This window comes from Oryctolagus cuniculus, chromosome 1 (genome assembly GCF_051225735.1).
Source record: "Oryctolagus cuniculus isolate XC-2025 breed Fujian yellow rabbit chromosome 1, ASM5122573v1, whole genome shotgun sequence".
NCBI lineage: Eukaryota > Metazoa > Chordata > Mammalia > Lagomorpha > Leporidae > Oryctolagus > Oryctolagus cuniculus.
This window is the reverse complement of record NC_142867.1, coordinates 176760116-176779892: the sequence shown is the minus strand read 5'-3', so window position 1 is coordinate 176779892 and position 19777 is coordinate 176760116. Positions and strand designations below refer to the sequence as shown.

General features: G+C 38.8%; 1 long non-coding RNA gene across 1 annotated transcript in view; it reads right to left on the bottom strand.

Moving 5' to 3' along the window:
* The window catches only part of LOC127491035 (uncharacterized), a 47918-nt gene extending 29626 nt beyond the window's left edge, over nucleotides 1–18292 (bottom strand). Inside the window, exon 1 of the long non-coding RNA XR_016223626.1 lies at nucleotides 17921–18292. This is a non-coding gene — a long non-coding RNA (uncharacterized LOC127491035). The remainder of the gene's footprint in view (nucleotides 1–17920) is intronic.
* Nucleotides 18293–19777: the final 1485 nt, after the last annotated feature.

Below are 19777 nucleotides of genomic sequence, written 5' to 3'. Positions count from 1 at the left end.
TTGCAGGCAGATTTTTATTTAACTCCTTGACTACCTTTTTTCTCTAGGGAAAAAAAACTACTGTTTTAAAGAATAAATGCATTGAAATAATCTGGTAAAATGTCTACTCAGTTATGTCCAAATGTCCATCTTAGAGCCAAGGAATTGAACTCATGTATTATGATGTGGTGTAAGTTTATGTTTTTAAATATGTTTTTATTAAGATAAAGAGAACAGATTTCATGTATTTCAAAGATACAATTCTAATAACATAAGGATATCTCTCTTATCCCCCCTCCTTCCTTCCTTTTCTCTCTTTTAATTTTTGCGATAGCATATTTCCAATTTACTTTATAATCATGGGCTTAATATTGCACTAAATGTTGTATTCAACAAGTAAAAAGTAAAGAGATTGTTGTTCCACAGGAATATAGCCAAGGGCTATAAATGCTAATGAAATCAAAAGATGTCAACTTCACCCTTACACATTCAGGATTTTTTTTTTTTGTAATCTAAATAATAGCTAACTAGAAATCAGAGAAAACATATTTGTCATTTTTGATCTGACTTATTTCACTAAGCATAATTGTCTTCTCCAATTGTATCCATTTTGTTGCATAGGATAGGATTTCATTATTTTTATGGATGAGCAATACTGCATCCTGTGTATATATGCCACATTTTCATTATCCAGTCATCAGTTGATGGAATTCAGAGTTGATTCCATATCTTAGCTATTGTGAGTTGAGCTGCAATAAACATGGGGCTACAGATAATCCTTTCAGGTGCTGGTTTCATTTCCTTTGGGTGTAGTTCCAGGAGTGGGATAGCTGGGTAGTATGGTAGCTCTGCTTTCTGAATTTTAGGGACTCCCCATACTATCTTCTGTAACTGTACTAGTTTATAGTACCACCAACAGTGTATTGGGTAGCTTTTTCTTCACATACTCATCAACATTTGTTATTTTTTAAGTTTTAGATGATATCCATACTTTTAAAAAAATTATTTAAGGTATACTAGTTTTTGTATTTCTTATGTACAGATTTAGGGACATAATGATGCTTCCTACCCTACCCTCCCTTCTGCCCATGTGCCACCCTTCTTCCTCATCCCTCTCCTATTCCCACTCTTAATTTTTAAAAAAAATTATTTTTATTTCTTTTGAAAGACAGAGAAGTTCCAGAGAGAAGTAGAGCCAGAGAGAGAGAGAGAGAGAGAGAGAGAGAGAAAGTCTTCCATTCTGCTGGTTCACTCCCCAAATGACTGCAACAGCCAGAACTGAACTGATCTGAACCCAGGAGCCAGGAGCTTCTTCCATGTCTCCCACATGGGTTCAGGGGCCCAAGGAGTTGGGCCATATTCTACTGCTTTCCCAGGCCATAGAAGAGAGCTGTATCAGAAGAGGAGCAGCCAGGATTAGAACTGGTGCCCCTATGGAATGCCAGCACTGTAGGCTGGGGCTTTAACCTGTTACACCACAGCACTACCACCCCACCCATCCTTAATTTTTACAAAGATCTATTTTCAGTTTACTTTATAATCATAAGGTTAACGCTACACGAAGTATAGAGTTCAACAAATAGTATGAAGAAAAAAACACTGTTCCTCAACAGTAGAGACAAGGGCTATAAACAATCATCATAGAATCTCAAGGGTTGATTCCATATTTTAGCTATTGTGAATGGAAGTACAGATAATCGCTTCATATGCTTATAGCAATTTTAACTGGAGTGAGGTGAAACCTTGTTGTGGTTTTGATTTGCATTTCCCTGATGGCTAGTGATCCTGAGAATTTTTTCATGTGTCTGTAGGCATTTATATTTCCTCTTTTGAAAAATTACAGTTATTATGCTTTGCCCATTGAGCTGAGTTTGAGATTCTTGAACTCATTTTTTTTCCTTTATCAGATGCATAGTTTGCAAATATTTTCTCCCATTTTGTCAGTTGCATGTTCACTTTGTTTAGTGTTTTCTTTGTGGTACAGAAGCTTCTTACCTTGGTATAATCCCATTTATATTTTTTCTTTTACTTCCTATGCTTCTGAGGATTTTTCCAAAAAGTCTGCGTGGGCCATTGTCTTGCAGTTTTTCCCCTATATTTTCCTGAGTAATTTGATTATATCAGGCCATTGATATAGATCCTTGATCCATTGTTTGTTGATTTCTATGTAATTTATAAAGTGGTGCCTTGTTTCATGTTCCTGCATGTGAAAATCCAATTTTCCCAACACCATTTGTTGAAGAGACTGTCCTTTCTCCTAGGATTGATTTTAGTTCCTTTGTCAAATATTAGCTGGTTGTAGATGCATTTAATTATTTCTGGGGTTTCTATTCTGTTCCATTGGCCTTTATGTGTATTTTTGTGTGAGTACCAGGCTATTTTGTTTATAGGTGCCCTGCAGTGTGTCTTGAAACCTGGTATTCTGATGCTTCCAACTTTGTTTTTATTGTTTAACATTGCATAGTTTTTCAGAGTCTTGTGTTTCTGTATGGATTTTAGAGTATTTTTTTATAGATCTGAGAGAAGAATGTCCTTGGTCTTTTGAGTGGGATCTCAGTGAATTGGTAAATTGCTTTGGGCAGTATGAATATTTTGATAACATTAATTCTTCTGATCAACAAACATGGAAGATTTTTCCATTTTTTTGTGTCACTTTCTGTTTCTTCCTTTAAAGTTCTGCAATTTTTATTGTAGAGATTTTTCATATCTTCACTTAAATTTATCCAAAGTCACTATGTTTTTTTGTTTGTTTTTCAAAGCAATTGTGGTTTGGATTGATGTTTTGAATTCTTTCTCAGTTATGGCATTGTCTGCGTATACAAGTGCTAGTGACTTCTGTGTGCTGATTTTATATCCAGCAAGTTGGCCAAACTCGCTTATAAGTTCCAACAGCCTCTTAGTGTAGTCCTTTGGATCCCCCATGTATAGGATCATGTCATCTGCAAACAGCAATAATTTCTCTTTCTCCTTTATGATATGTATCCCTTTGACTTCTTTTTCTTGCCTAATAACTGTGGCTAAAACTTCCAGAAATATATCAAATAGCAGTGGTGAGAGTGAACATCCTTGTCTGGTTCTATGTCCTAGTGGAAATTCTTCTAGCTTTTCTCCTATTCAGTATGATGCTGGCTGTGTGTTTGTCATGTTGTGCTGAGGAATGTTCTTTCTATATCCAATTTGCTGAACATTTTTACCATGAAAGAGTATTGTATTTTATTTTTTTTTTCTTCTTTTATTTTATTTTTATTTTTATTTTTTTTTGACAGGCAGAGTGGACAGTGAGAGAGAGAGAGACAGAGAGAAAGGTCTTCCTTTGCCGTTGGTTCACCCTCTAATGGCCGCCGCGGCTGGCGTGCTGCGGCCGGCGCACTGCGCTGATCCGATGGCAGGAGCCAGGAGCCAGGTGCTTTTCCTGGTCTCCCATGGGGTGCAGGGCCCAAGCACCTGGGCCATCCTCCACTGCACTCCCTGGCCACAGCAGAGGGCTGGCCTGGAAGAGGGGCAACCGGGATAGAATCCGGCGCCCCGACCGGGACTAGAACCCGGTGTGCCAGCGCCGCTAGGCGGAGGATTAGCCTAGTGAGCCGCGGCGCCGGCGGAGTATTGTATTTTATAAAATTCTTTCTCTGCATCTATTGAGGTAATCATATTAATTTTATTCTTCAGTTTGTTAATTTTAATTTGATATATCATGATTATAGATTTTCTTATGTTGAACCATCTCTGCATGTCAAGGCTAAATTCCACTGAGTCTACATGGATGGTCTTTTTGATGTTTCTTGATTCGATTAGCTACAATTTTGTTGAGAATTTTTGTATCTATGTTAATCAAGAATATTGGTCTGCAGTTTCCTTTGTTTCATTTTTCTGGATTTGGAATAAGGATGCTGGTCTCATAGAAGGATTTTGGGGGATTCTCTCCCTTTCAATTATTTTGAAGAGTTTGAGAAGAATTGGAGTTATTTCTTCTTAAAAGTTTTGTAGAACTCAGCAGTGAAGTCATCTAGTTCTGGGCTTTCCTTTGTTGGGAGAGTCTGTTACTGATTCAATCTCCATCTTGGTTATTAATCTATTTAAGTTTTCTATGTTTTCATGCTTTAATTTTGGTAAGTTGTATATCCAGAAATCTACCCATTTCTTCTAGATTTTCTAGGTGGTTGGCATATACTTATTTGTGAAAATTTCTGGTTAATATTTTTGCTTATGTGGCATCAGTTTTCACATCTCAATTTTTATCTCTGATTTTTACTAATTTTCTTCTCTCCTTTTTTATGTTTTTGGTTAGGTGAGCCAATGGTTTGCCAATTTTGTTTATTTCTCTCATTTTTATCTGGCAGTATAATTGTTGGGCCAGATTCCTTCCCTCTATTATGCAGTCTTCACAGGGATATTGAGAATTTTTAACATTTTTGGAAATGTTCATGTAGACAGATTATACATTCAAATAACTTAAAAGCTTCTAATAATTTAAAAAAGATATAAAATCAGAAATTGCTTGTTTTTTTCCTTGTGGAATTTATGTGATTCAATGAGTTACTGTGACCTGAAGTCGTACTTCAATGCTAGTGTTATAGTACAGATGCTTGCAAAGAAAAAAATAGCCAAGAGTCTAACCTAAATCTCTGCATTATTGTTCAAATTGATTCATTCCCATTTGTGAACTCAAATGGCAAGAAAGTATCAATAGTCTAAAAGAAATAATCACTTTTCCTAATTATTTTCTCCAAAAGAAAGCAAAAAGCACACACACAACAATCATCAACCATATAAAAGCTTTTCTGAGGTCAACTGATTCTTGCAGACTAATACCTAGAAAAGCCCAGACTGGCAACTTATAATGAAATAATATTTTAGATGTAATGTTTCTATAATGCAGACAAGTGAAAAGTTGTTCTGAAGCACCTATGGCCAACAAAACTGGTTAAATGATCACTTTCTACCTGGTACAAACTATACAAAGATAGTAATAAGACAGGCAGCTGGCTCAGAGAATGTCAAGTGCTCTCCATGGACAGGGCAGGTTCCCTTAACATTAATTCTATGAGTGAATCCCCTGTTCCCAATGACTCTGGGAACAATGACACTATGACTATGACTATGTGAATTTTATGACTTTACTAGAGGTTGTGTAGTGAAACTGGGTTTCTGAGAAATCACTCTGTCTGACTTCAGAGGCTCAGAGTTTCCTGAGTGCCTTGGATCAGTCATTGCAGAGGGTTCTGTGTGAATACTAAGGACAACACAGATTCTTTGTGTGATTCATGCACCTCATGGGTGGTAGTGGTGGTGGGTAGCCACTGTAGGCTAACCCTGGGCATTTATCACTTTGGCAGAGAGGAGATGAGGCTGTGACCATGCCAGCCAATGTGATCATATGCTCCCTGAGCTGACAATAGAGGAGATCTGCCATGCCCAACTTGGGTGTCACTTTGCACCCTTGCCCACACTTGAGCACTGACCAAAGTACCCTGACTCCACCCAGCACATGACTCTGGATATCCACTGAAGGAGTAGACACTTCATTAAGCCACACAGGCATATATCAAAGTTAAAATCAATCAGAGAAGAGAAACAGTGTTTGCACAAATGTCTACACATAAATGCAGAAACACAAGGAATATGAACAAGGAAGACAGTAGGACTATCAAAAGGAACACAATAATGCTGTAATATTGGAATATGAAGATGAAGAAATTGATGAAATGCCTGTTAAAGAATTAAAAAAGATGACCATAAGGTTACTCAAAAACGCAGAGAAGCAAACACATAAGATATACAAATCCATATATGACATAGATGAAGCATTTTGACAAGAGATAGACACACTGAAGAGAGATCAAACTGAAACATTAGAAGTGAACAATTCAGTGGGTTAAATAGAAAATACAGTGAAAGGCATAACAACAGACTTGGTGAGGTGGAAGAAAGAATAGCCGAGCTAGAAGACAAATCCTTGGAAATATCTCTGTCTGAAAAAAAAAGAAAAAAAAATAGAAAAACTGAAAATAGCATTGGAGATTTATGGGTTACTATCAAATGATCAAACATATCTATCTTAGGAGTTCCCAAAGGTGTGGAAAGAGAGAATGGATTAGAAAGCCTATTCAGTGAAATAACAGCAGCAAACTTCATTAATTTGGAGAAATATACATCCAAAAACAAGAAGAACATGGAACTCTGAAGATCTTCACCATGAAATATTAGTCAAACTTTAAACAGTAAAACACAAAAGATTCTGAAATCCATGAAAGAAATGCCAGATTAACTTCAGTGGATCTCTAATTAGACTAACAGCTGACTTACCAGAAATATTTTAGGGACCGGTGCTGTGTTGTAGCGAGAAAGCCACTGACTGCAGTCCCATATGGGAACTGGTTCTAGTCCCGGCTGTTCCACTTCCAATCCAGCTCTCTGCTATGGCCTGGGAAGGCAGTAGAAGATGGCCCAAGTCCTTGGACCCCTGTATCCATGTGGGAGACCCGGAGGAAGCTCCTGATTCCTGACTTTGGATAGGCACAGCTCCAGCCATTGTGTCCAATTAGGGAGTGAACCAGTGAAGTGAAGAAGGGCATTTTGTAATGATTAAGGGATCAATTCAACAAGACAATGTGACCATAGTAAATGGATATGCAACCAATGCCAGGGAACCTGGCTGTTTAAAACAAATATTAATGGGTCTAAAGTGCCATATAGAGTCCAATACAATAGTAATGATAGACTTCTAAACACCACTTTCATCAACTGACAGATCAATTAGAAAATCAACAATGAAGGGGCTGGTGCTGTGGTGTAGCAGGTTAAGCCACCACCTAGAATGCCAGCATTTCATATGACACTGGTTCAAGTCCCAGCTACTATACTTCTAATCCAGCTCCCTGCTAATGCACCTGGGAAAGGAACAGATGATGGCCCAAGTGCTTGGGCCCCTGCACCCACATGAGTAACCCAGAAAAAGTTCTTGGCTCTTGGCTTTGGCATGACCCAGCCCCAGCTGCTGCAACAATTTGGGGAGTGAACCAGCAGATGGGAGGCCTCTCTTTTTCTCTGTCACTTCTTCTCTACTCTACCTTTGAAATAAATAAAATACATCTTAAAAAGGACAAAAATATCAATAAAGAAACAGCAGAGAGTTAATCTACACTATGGATCAAATGAACATAATTGATATCTGCAGAACATTTTGTCTCATAGCTGCAGATTACACATTCTTTTTATCAGTGCATGGAACTTTCTCTAGGATAGACCACATTCCATAAAGCAAATCTCAATAAATTTAAAAAAATGAAATTATACCATATATACAATGGAGTGAATCTGGAAATTAACAACTTAAGAATTTCAAGAAAATGTGCAAACACATGGATACTGAACAACATACTCCTGAAAGAACAGTGGATCATTGAAGAAATGAAAAGGGAAATAAAAATATTCCTGGAAACAAATGAAGATGACAATAAAACATATCAAATTTTATGGGATACAGCAAAAGCAGTATTAAGAAGGAAGTTTGTAGCAATCAATAAATTAGAAAGGCATCAAATAAATGATTTAACAATGCATCTCAAGGACATAGAAAAGCAAGAAAAAGCTGAAACCACAAACAAATAGGAAAAATAACTAAATTTAGAGAAGATATAAAACAAAATTGAAACTAAAACTATAAAAGTTCAGTGCAATGAAGAGGTTTTTTTAGAAAAACAAACAAAATTGAAACACCATTGACACAACTAACCAAAAAAAAAAAAAAAAGGAGAGACCCAAATTAAGAAAATCAGAGATGAAAAAAGAGATGTTACAATGGATCCCACAGAAGTAAAGGCATCAGCAACTACTACAAACAGCTATATGGGAACAAATTGGAAATTCTGGAAGAAATGGATAAACTTCTGGACATACATCTATCAAAACGGAATCTTGAAGACATAGAAAACTTTAATAGAACAATAACCAAGACAGAGTTTTGATCAGTAATAAAGACCCTCCCAAAAAGGAAAACCCAGGACTGGATGGGTACACCACTGAATTTTAACAAACTTTTAAAGAAATAATTCCAATTCTTCACAAACTATTCAAAACAATTGAAAGGGAGGGAATCATCTCAAATTCCTTTTGTGAAGCCAGCATCACCTTAATTCCAAAACCAGAAACAGATACACAATGAAAGACAACTATAGACCAGTGTCAGTGATGAATGTAAATGCAAAAATCCTCAACAAAACACTAGCTAAACGAACCCAGCAACTCAAAAATTGGTACAACCATTATGGAAGACAGTATGGAGATTCCTCAGAAATCTAAAAATAGATCTATCATATGACCCAGACATCGCACTCCTGGGAATTTACCCAAAGGAGATGAAATCTGCATATGAAAGGGTTACCTGTACCCTGATGTTTATTGCAGCTCAATTCAAAATAGATAAGATATAGAGGCCGGCGCCACGGCTCACTAGGCTAATCCTCCTCCTTGTGGTGCTGGCACACGGGGTTCTAGTCCTGGTCGGGGTGCCGGATTCTGTTCTGGTTGCCCCTCTTCCAAGCCAGCTCTCTGCTGTGGCTGGGAGTGCAGTGGAGGATGGCCCAAGTGCTTGGGCACTGCACCCCATGGGAAACCAGGAGAAGCACCTGGCTCCTGCCTTCAGATCAGCACAGTGCGCTGGCCGCAACGCGCCAGCCATGGCGGCCATTGGAGGGTGAACCAACGGCAAAGGAAGACCTTTCTCTCTGTCTCTCTGTCTCTCACTGTCCACTCTGCCTGTCAAAAGAAAAAAATAGATAAGATTTCAATCAACTGAATACTGGATAAAGAAAATGTGATATACGTTTACATATATATAGGATGGAATACTACTCATCCATGAAGCATCAACTCCTGTCTTTTGCAATGAAGTGACGCAATTAGAACCCATATGGTCAAACAGGCCAGTCTCAAAAAGACAAATACTGTATGTTATCTCTGATATATAGCAGTAAATATATCATACCAAGTCATTTACAGGAATGAATTGGACATTTTGTGATATGATTATTGTTTTTAGCTCTTATTTATACTCCTTTGGTACTGTGGTCTTCCTAGTTTTTACTTGTTGAATATTATGGTTATTGCTGAATTAAACCTGTGAATAGAGTGGATAATAATTATGTGTTTGAAATCCTTGACAAAAGGAAGAGAAGGGAGAGAGGAAGGAGGTTTGGGGTAGAGAGGGAGGAAGGAAAATGTGTTGTTTTCTTGGAACTGTACCTATGGGATGCATGAAATCTGTTTCCTTTACATTAAAGAAAAAAGGAAGTTCAAAAAACTGCAATGTAAAAAAAAAACACACACAGAAAGATGAGTTGGGGTACTAGGTGTAGGTGGGATATTCTGAAAAAAATTCTACTGGACACACATGTGATCTTCGTCACTAGATTTGTTTACCTATAAAATTGTTGAGGAAATTTATGCTAATTTCTGTTGTTGTTCCTCTAGCAATTGCAAATAATGATCTTCAAGAAAGTATTGTTCCATGAAAGTAGTCATCAATCTTTTCATTGAGATCCTATAGATAGAGACAAAGGAAGCCCAATCAACAATAACACTAGAACAAGAAACAAAAACCAGGACTGTCTAAGGCAAACTAGGACCTCCTCCATCAAAGCTGATGAACTCCAGAGAGGCACATTTGAATAAATGAAAATGAGGTTCCTAAGGTGAAATCACATGTGCAGATATATTAGGTGTTTCATCTCTTAGAAGACTTTAATTCTGCTTGCCAAGCTAGCCAGATCAGGACTAAAAGTAAAAACTTATTTGTCATATTAATCAGGAAATTCAACAGCAGCTCCTCTACTTGAGATGTTGCCTATGTCCATTGACAACTTTATGACTTGAGTTAATATCCACAAGGAAAGTGAAAATACCCATGCCTTTCCTATCCCATCAGTCTCCTAGAAGTATAACTACTGCATGTCTATGCTTTCTTGTTAGATACAAACTTCAAAAGTGGGCATGGGGGCAGACACTGTGGCGTAGTAGGTTAAGCCTCTGCCTGTGGCACAGGCATCCCATATGGGCACTGCTGGTTCTGTGGTATAGCAGGTTTAGACACCACCTAGAGTGCCAGCATCCTATATGGGCACTGGTTCAAGTCCCATATGGGCACTGCTCCACTTCCCATCTAGCTCCATGCTAATACACCTGGGACAGCAGTGGAAGATGGCTGAAGTATTTGAGCCTCTGCACCCCTGCACCCATATGGGAGACCTGGAAGAAGCTCCTGTCTCCTGGCTTTGGCCTGGTCTAGCCCTGGCCATTGTGGTCATTTGGGGAGTGAACTTGCAGATGCAAGATTCTCTCTCTCTCTCTTTCTCTCTCTCTCTCTCTCTCTCTCTCCTCCTCTGCCTTTCAAATGAATAAATCTTAAAAAAAAGTAGGCATGACTAGTGGAGTAGACAATGCAAATCTTTTGAAGAATCCGCTTTACTCTAAAACAGTATAATGATAATGGAACAACCCTACAGAGGAGCTATGAAATAAATGAAGTTGATATATAGAAAATGAGTCCTATATCAGCTGGCATGTAGTATGATATTACCTCCTACAAAGTGCTTGCAAGTCTAGTGTGTTCTGGGCCTATTCATTTGTGTTTTATTTTTCAGTAAATATTGAATGTCTCTAATATGCCAAACTGTGCTCTCAGAATTGGTATATATCAATAAAGAGAACATATAAGTACCTTGCCCTCAAAGAGCTTAGTTTAAATTTTAATAAATGTCTGAAATCTAAAAATGTATTCATTCAAAATTACTTACTGATTCAAGGAGAAAGAGGATTTATCATATGTTTCTGGGGAATGTGGATCTTAAACACATCCATGGAATTGGTCATTATATTTTTTGGTCTGAGAAAAATTGCATGAATAGAAAATTCTTTCTTCATAGGCTCATTTCAGATATTTTTAATGGACAGTTTGGATAACCACAATTGTATATGTAGCTGTTCTAGGCAATTGAGCTAATAAGATTTGTTATTATTGTGATTAAGCATGAGTCAAATGGTAAGAAAATAAAGGGCATATAATCACTTGTTACTGGGTCACTGTTAACTGAACATATATTGAAAAAGCACTGCATTAGGTTCCAGGAATATTAAGAATGTTTCCCATTGGGAAACATATTTTAAACATATATTAAACCCCATTGCCACAGGTAAGTGTAGAAGTCCTTAAGTGAGAGCCTTCACTGTTCCCTGGGCAGAATGATGGAGGCTATAGGAACAGTGAGGGCTGGAAGACTTTGGAGAATAAATTGTGTTCTTTCTCACTAAGTCTTGATCCATAAAAGAAGTTTCTCAGCTTGACAAAGCGTAGGCTGCTCCAATATTTCCAGGACAGCTCCACAGCATGAGCACAGCACAAAAGTATTAATTTAAACCTCACAATATCCCTGTGAGGCCGATTTAATTATCTCCATTATGGAAAAGAGAAAACAGAACTTCTGAGAGCGAGCTCAGGGAGAGTTAGTTATACTGCTAAGAGAGGAAGCACCAGCATTTTAATCCATTTTGGCTGACCCAAAGCATTGTCTTTCTCTAGTCCACCAAACTGTATCCCTGCTCAGAGGGTGAGGACAAAGGTAAGCACATATATATGATAGTTGTATAAAACTGCTCTTGTACTATTGAAGATCAGAACATTTTTACCAGGTACCAATTTATCATATAACCTGACAGCATAAACTCCTCCCTTAAGACCTCAAACACAAATTGAACAATCGCTCAGTACTTGGTGTTCCATAAATGTTTTTGCATGAAATCCCAGGGGTTGAAAACAAATACCTACAGAACTGAAGATGAGGTATAGGTATCTATAGTAGACTTGCACACTCTGTACACTATGTAAAAAGGTAGTTGCTATAAAGTAGATGCCAACTGTTGCATGCAGAGTGGTAAGCCCAGAGCAGCGGATCTGATGTTTTCTCTTTTTTCCCAAAATAATCCAGAAATACAGATTTTATATGACATCTCTCCACTTAAAAATTTTGAGAGCAGATTTTTTTAAGAAATATCCTAGACGCCAAGCAAAATGTTGCTGAAAGATGTGAGTATGAGAGGCCTTGAGAGTGTCAAGCTATTCAGATTGCATTAGCAGATATTGCAGTGTTTAACAAGGGGGCTAGGCTTAAAGAGAACTTGGGGTTCAATGTAAGTTTTCAATAAACATCTGTTGACTTGGCTAATATTTTATGGGCCATTTGAGATCTCTAGCAACTTTCTGTTTTTGTTTCTTGTTGTGCTAGATCATTTATCTTGGCACTTAAAAGAGAGTCCTATGCTTCCTGACTGGTCTCTTGGGGCCCCTTTCGGCTCCCAGTCCTCGTACTGGAAGCTTGGTCCTACAAGTTTGGCGTGAGCTCAGGTGACAGATTTGCAGCTCAGGTTCTGCTCTATTCCTTGCCAACCAGCAGGAGTACTGGGAACCATCCTGAAGTGGCTGAGGCTGTGACCTGGTCCTGGAGAGGCTTTGGTTGTAGCTACCCTTGAGGTAGGACTGGTCGCCTGCTGGCTCCGATGCTGACTTCAAACGAACCATAAATTACAGCAATTATAGAAACATGCCATAAATCTTAAGCCTGTGACCACACAACACCTACTAAGGTGATTCCCAGGGGACAGACCAGGAAGTTATTTGTACAGTGATTATTTGTGCAGTGAACTCTCAATTAAATGAAAAGAAAATAGTCATGAATGGGCAGAGATTATGCAATACATGTAATATGCTATTCATGCAAATTCTGCAACATAAAAAATACCATGAGGGTAGAGGTTGCAAGACATCTTTCTGAATGACTTTTGGCTGAAACCAGTTTCAACTGGATTTGGTTACGGAAAACACACACCGTAACCAATATACAGAGTGAAAAAATATAATGTGTACCAGTGAAATTGACATTTTGATGTTTGATTATTGTTTATAACTCTTGTCTATACTCTTGAGGAACAGTAGTTTTTCTACTTACTACCTGTTGAATTCTTTATTTAGTGAAGAGTTAAGTTTGTGATTATAAAGAGCACCAAAAAGGAAACCTGTTAAAGTGAAATGAACACTATGAGAAACAGTGACTTGATCAGCCCTCACCCTGACTGTTGATGAGCAGCTTAATATGTTATCCCTCTTAGTATTTTTTTTGTTTGTTCTACTTAATACTTTTGGTTGAATACTGTAATCAATACACAATTCTTCTTAAGTGCTGAAACTTAACTGAAAAGTGATCGCTGTTAAATATAAGAGTGGGAATAAGAGAGGGAAGAGATGTGCAATTCGGGACATGCTCAAGCTGACTTACCTCAAACGGTAGAGTTAGAAACATACCAGGGGATTCCAATTCAATCCCATCAAGGTGGCATGTACCAATGCCATCTCACTAGTCCCAGTGATCAATTTCTGTTCACAATTGATCATAATGATAGGACTAAGAACCAAAGGGATCACATAAACAAGACTAGTGTCTGCAAATACCAGCTGATAGAATCAAAAAGGGAGAGAATGATCCAACATTGGAAGTGAGATACACAGCAGACCCATAGAATGGCAGATGTCCTAAACAGCACTCTGGCCTCAGAATCAGCCCTTAAGGCATGCAGATCTGGCTGAAATGCCCATGAGAGTATTTCAGGCATGGAAAGCCAAGACACTCTGGGGAAAAAAAAAAAAACCTAAATGAAAGATCTCCACGAGTGAGATCCCAGTGGAAAGAATGAGTCATCAAAGAAGGAGGTACCTTTCTCTGAAGGGAGGAGAGAACTTCCACTTTGACCATGGCCTTGTCTAAATATGATCAGAGTCAGTGAACTCAGGGGGCTTCCATAGCCTTGGCAGCTCATGACAAGAGCCTAGGGTGATTACCGATGCCATAAACAAGAGTGTCAATTTGTTAAGTCAACAACAGGAGTCACTGTGCACTTACTCCTCATGTAGGATCTCTGTCCTTAGTGTGCTGTACATTGTGATTTAATGCTATAACTAGTACTCAAACAGTATTTTTCACTTGATGTTTCTGTGTGGGAGCAAACTGTTGAAATCTTTACTTAATGTATGCTAAACTGATCTTCTGTACATAAAGAGAATCGAAAATGAATCTTGATGTGAATGGAAGGGGAGAGGGAGTGGATAAGGGGAGGGTTGCGGGTTGGAAGGACGTTATGGGGGGGAAGCCATTGTAATCCATAAGCTGTACTTTGGAAATTTATATTCATTAAATAAAAGTTAAAAAAAATAAAAAAATTAAAAAAAAGTACAATTTCACATTTTACCCTTGAATGCAATAAAGGTATTTGTTCTTGTCAAAAAAAAAAAGTAAATTGAAAGTATGTTACTATAAAAATTAATAAGAAGAAAATGAGGAGGTGGGGAGGCAGGGAAGGAGGTGCGCAGTATATGCTCTTAAAACTGTGTATATGAAATACATGAAATTTGTTCCCTTTATGTAAATTTAAAATGTAAAAAAAGAAAGCACACCCATAGCTCTTGTATACTAGTACTTTCTATATGTCCTACCTTGTTCTAACAGCTAAACATATTTATTCCTCATAGCAGTTAAATAGTACTATTGATATCCCTGCCTTAAGGAGAGGTCCTTAGCAAAAACTTGCTCAAGGTTACACAGTTAGTAATAGAGCTAGAATTTAAACCTAAGAAGTTTGGTTTCCTGAACCATTCGGTACTTGTGGGTTTATTGTAATGTGACATTCATTACATTCTTTAATTAAACCAATCTCTCATACATACATGACAGTGGGTGATAATTTTGAATACTCTAGATTCAAATAGACTAAATTCTTAGAAATGATTAAAATATCCTTAATAGCAGAGACTCTGAAGCTTTGATGCTCCTTGCATATATGGGCAACTACATAGAAAATAATGGCCACTAGCTCTGGGCTGAACTGATTTCATATTAGCTGTGTGACAAATTACTTAACTCTTGTATCAAATGAAAAATTAAAATATACACTCCACCTTGTAAATGTTGACTTAGATAGCATGTTCATTTAGCTGATATAACAGGGCCAACACATAATAAGTTCTCAAATTATATTGGCTATTATCCACCTAATCACTTTTTGTATTCACAAAACAAATCATGCACATTCCTTCCTTGAGCATTTCAAGGTTCTCTGTATGTCTGGCACTAACCATGGACGTCAGGATGCAATATAAGGAAATCTTAGCTTCGTCCTTGACAGAGCTACCCTGACAGAGGAGATGTGATTTTACTCTGTGACAAATGCCATAACAGGGCATGTCCAGAGAAATATGGAACAGCATGGAGAGAGCAATCTGTCTCATCTGGGAAGTCAGAGGTTTTCACAATGGAGTAACATAAATGAAGACTTGGATAACTGACTAATCACTTGCTGGAAATAACAACCCGAGTGACTTGGTAGAAGCATTCAGGTTCTGTGTCTTATTCTGAAGAATGAGTTGTCAGGATGGACTCAGCAGTGGTCTTAACCCTGAATGTGCAACAGACCTACCAGTCATCCACTCCAAATATTCTGGCAATATTTAGTACAGTTTATTTTGCTCAGAGTGGATTTAGGTTAACAGAAATAGCAATGAGCAGAGAGCACAGAGAGTTCCCATGCATTCCCTCTCACATTAACATTATTTTTAAAACACTCCACAGGTTTCCAATGCACAGCCTGGCTTCCACCTTCTTGGCTAAAATCTAGAGTATGGAAACAGTTGGTTTTGAGAGTAGAGGGTGCAGAGAACTGGAGGAGGAAAATGAACTCGATGAGCAAGGAGATTGGCAAGGTGAAGGTCAGATGGCAACATGCCCCATTAGATCCTGCCAAGGAGATTGGACTTAATCCTGAGGGTGGAAAGCAGTCACTGAAAGATTTCAGACAGGAAAGTGAATTTTTCTGATTCCTATCTTAGAAAAGCAGGCTGGCAGAAACATAGATGTAATTGCGTAGGTAGGCTGGAGTAGATATTATGCTATTGAGTAGTCAACCTTTTTGGGTTTATCCAGACACTATAAAACTTTTAAAGGAGATGTTTTCAAAGCCCTGGAGTCCTGATCTGTGCCTTCCTTTTTGGAGATGATTGTCTAGTCATGAACATGGACATTGCACCTTTGTAGGGGAATGACTAAGGGTGATAACCTCACCCTACTGCTCTTAGAATTGGATTGAAGGTTGTAGCAGGTGGGGCTTAAGCCAGACTCTCAAAGATGAAGGAGTGTCCACCTGTCAAGCAGTGAGGAAATGGTTATTAGCATAAAGAGGTCAGATCCACCCTCTAGAAGATGAGGTTGGAATAAAATAGCTGTGCAGAAGCAGAAGGAGGCAGGAAGCAGCAAGCAAAAGCAAGGAAGATGGTTGGCTACTTCTGGGAGCAGGGAAGGGTGACTGTGCCTGAGCAGCTCTTTCACATGTCCACAATGCATGTTTTCCTGGGGCTTAAACAGGGCCAGACTGATGGGTGAAGTTATAGATAGATTAGCAAGATGAAGAAGATTTTTTGAATTCACGATTAGAGTGAGCAACTCTGTTGGCTTTCTAAAACAATGGAAAAGCAGTAAGGTTCTATTGTCTTGCCATTTTTAGATGAATTTGTAGACATCTGTCTCTAAACAAAGAGTTTGTGTGCCTCTTCCTTGCCATGAAGTCAAAAACCTCTTTTCCTTAATGCCTGATATTTGTAGTGTCATCATTTAACTTCTGCTTCCTTCCTGGAGGCCACTATTCCATTTTCTGCAGCGAAGCTGCCACACAGCTGAGGTGCAGGGCCTTGCCCAGGGTCACACTGTGCGACAAGGTTAGAGTAGGGTTAGCATTTGCCATGTGTGCCCACTCTCGGTTTGGTTCACTTGTTCACTCTGCTTGTAACCGTGGCAGCCCATGGAAACAAAATCAACAAAGTATGATGCCAGACAGTAGCCAGAGAATTCAGACATTGGGAATAATCCATTCTCAGCATGTCTGTTAGAAGCAGTGTCAGGAAATAGAGTTTGCCCTCACTGTCTTCTAGTCCAAAGACTGCAATGAACAGACCATTGTAGGCACGCTGTCTGCCCCAGCTTCCATATCCTTAGCCTCAAATTTATGGGATGTGTGTGCAAAGTATTCTCCATGGCAACCATTGGTTACTCTAAAAGCTGGTCCAACTTTTCTTGAGACTAATCTGGCGACATTGTTCAAAAGCCCTTAAAAGGGAACCTGACCCAGGAATTGCACTTCAGGAACATACTATAAGTAATTAAAATAGCATCAGACAAAGATATGCAACTGAGCATCACCTTTCATAGCAGAATCTAGAAATCAACGTAGTGTCCAACAATCATGGAATGCCTAGATAAGATCTGGTTAAAATTGCAAATGGAATTCCATGCAGTCAATAAAAACAAGACTTGGCACACTGTAGTCCATGGGCCAAATTGGCCCACTGCTTATACCTGTAAATAAACTTTTATGAGAGAACCGCCAAACCATTCATTGCTATATTTTCTATGGATGCATTTGGAGCCACAACAGTGGAACTGAGTCATTATGAAAGAGAACACATGACACTCTTTTATGTCTCTTACTAGCCTTTTAATTTTTACTCAAGTTCTTTTCTTGTCTCTGGAGTACTATGATATTTTTGGTCACTATTAAGGAAAAAAATCATACAATGACATTAGGTTGTAATGCAAACTATTAATTCAAAAAAGCCCATCTACCATATGAACCAACATGTCACTCTTCACTTTGTCCCAGGAGTTCAGTTGGACAGCTAGGAGGAACTCTAGCCAAGCTGTCTGTAGGTAACACGGGGAAATATAGCCTTACTTTCCTCCATTTCCACTGCTGCCTCTCACCTTTTCTTCTTTATCCTACTAACCCCAAAGAGAGTGAAAAAAAAAAACACATAGAGGCCAGGGAGACTGGCAAAGACAGACAGAAACATTCTTACCTCACTGGTGCTCCTATTAGGTAGCAGCACATTTTCTCAGCTTGGAAGACTCACTCATTTTTGGACATGTGTGTGCCTATGTTGTTTCTTTTTGGAGCCCGGTTTGACTGAATAGCTCATGATGTAGTCAATCCACTTGCTTTCAGCTGCTCCTCCTCCTGTTTGCCCATGGTCCTCCACATTGGCTGTCTCTATCAGGGGCCCAGAGCCCTTTGTAGGGTGTGCACTTGGGCAGGATTTAAAAGGTGTCAAGTTCGGCTGGATCTACCCTCCGCCCCCAGTAAATATTCACACATCTTTCAGCTTGACACACTCTGGGCATGCAGCTAACCCCAGTGTGGCAACTCATCGCTTTTGTTTCAGTAGTTGCACAGCTGGATGACTCACCTCTGCCTCTTAGATTTTCCAGATGAATGTTGGACATTGGCAGGCTTCACTCACCAAACTCCTGCATAAGCACGGCAAGGCCTGAAGTGGCCTTGAAAACTTCTCTCACTTGTAGTTATGAGAGGCAGCGAGTTGGTGAAAGTGTGGCATTTTCCATGCCCAACAAGTCCTCATTGCAAAATCCGCAACTGCCTGTTCTTTGTGGGTGAGCCATCTAAACAGGTCTCCTCCATTGTGCTTCTCTTTGATTGGTGATTTATTGAGTAATTTCCCCTTCCTCTTAATTATCTGTATTTTTAATGGACACGTATTCAGTATGTGATGTGAAGACACATGTAGAAGAGAGTTTCAGTTTTAAGGTATCATGCTGAACATACGACTGTCTTTTGTTCTCAGGTTCATGTCTATAAAGTACAGATGAAATGGTAACATCATAACTCAAGTGTAATAGCTATTGGTTTATTTAGCTGAAAATTTATGCAAGGTCTATTGAAGAGGATGTTTCATTCAGAAATGTGGGATCTTTTATTTCCTACATGTCTTTTTTTCTGGTGAATAGAAAAATCAGCTTTTCCTGGGGAAAAAAAAAATTCCCCTAACGTACTTATTGCTTGCTTCGAACTCAAGTTAATTACTTGAACAGCATCTTTAACAGAGAAAAGCTGACGCAAGAAACTGGACAAGGTCTCTGTCTCCAGTGCTCTGAGGAGCGAGCAGTAAGTAAGGTGCTCTGCACAGCTCAATGATTTGCACCACAGGAAAGCCATACTTCCAAGGGCAGGCAATATGTCTGCAGTATCCTCCTGGAGGAAGGAGGGCCAGGAGCTCATCTTTATGGCTTGAGGCTTGAAAGCTGCTTAACTGGGCGGAACGCCACCTCCTTGCCATCAAAGCTGTCCACCTGGCAGTGAATCTCAATGAGACAGCTGACTGGCTCAGCACACAAGTTGCCTTGCCAAGGGGATGAGAACTTAACCAGAAGGTCTTTCAGGAAATCTGTTTAGGATGTGGGGGATGAAGAGGAAGAGAAGGAGCAGTTCACCCCCTGAATGAGGCGAATGAGAAAGAGTAGCTATTCTTCCTTGAACAAATCATTTTGAGCTTTTATGTGCCCTTAACTCATTTAGCCATAAATTCTCTAAGACTCTCATTTCAGATTCTTATATTAGCATCAAACATTGAAAGTCCTTAGTGAATAGAGCATTCACGTTGGTTCAACTCAAGGAATGAGACTAAGAAAAGATCTTTAAAAATATTTCCATTTGAAAACAATCAATATGAGCAGGAATATTACAGGGGAGTTATGAAGCTATAAGTTTTTAAAACCTACAGTTGAAAAATGTCTTGGATTGTTACTCTTCATCAGACACTATAATCCTAAACCTAATAGCTATGCGGACTCTTATTTACCCAGTAGTCTCCAGGTCCCATGCTCAGCAGTTTCCATAAATGTTTTAATCTAATGTTCTT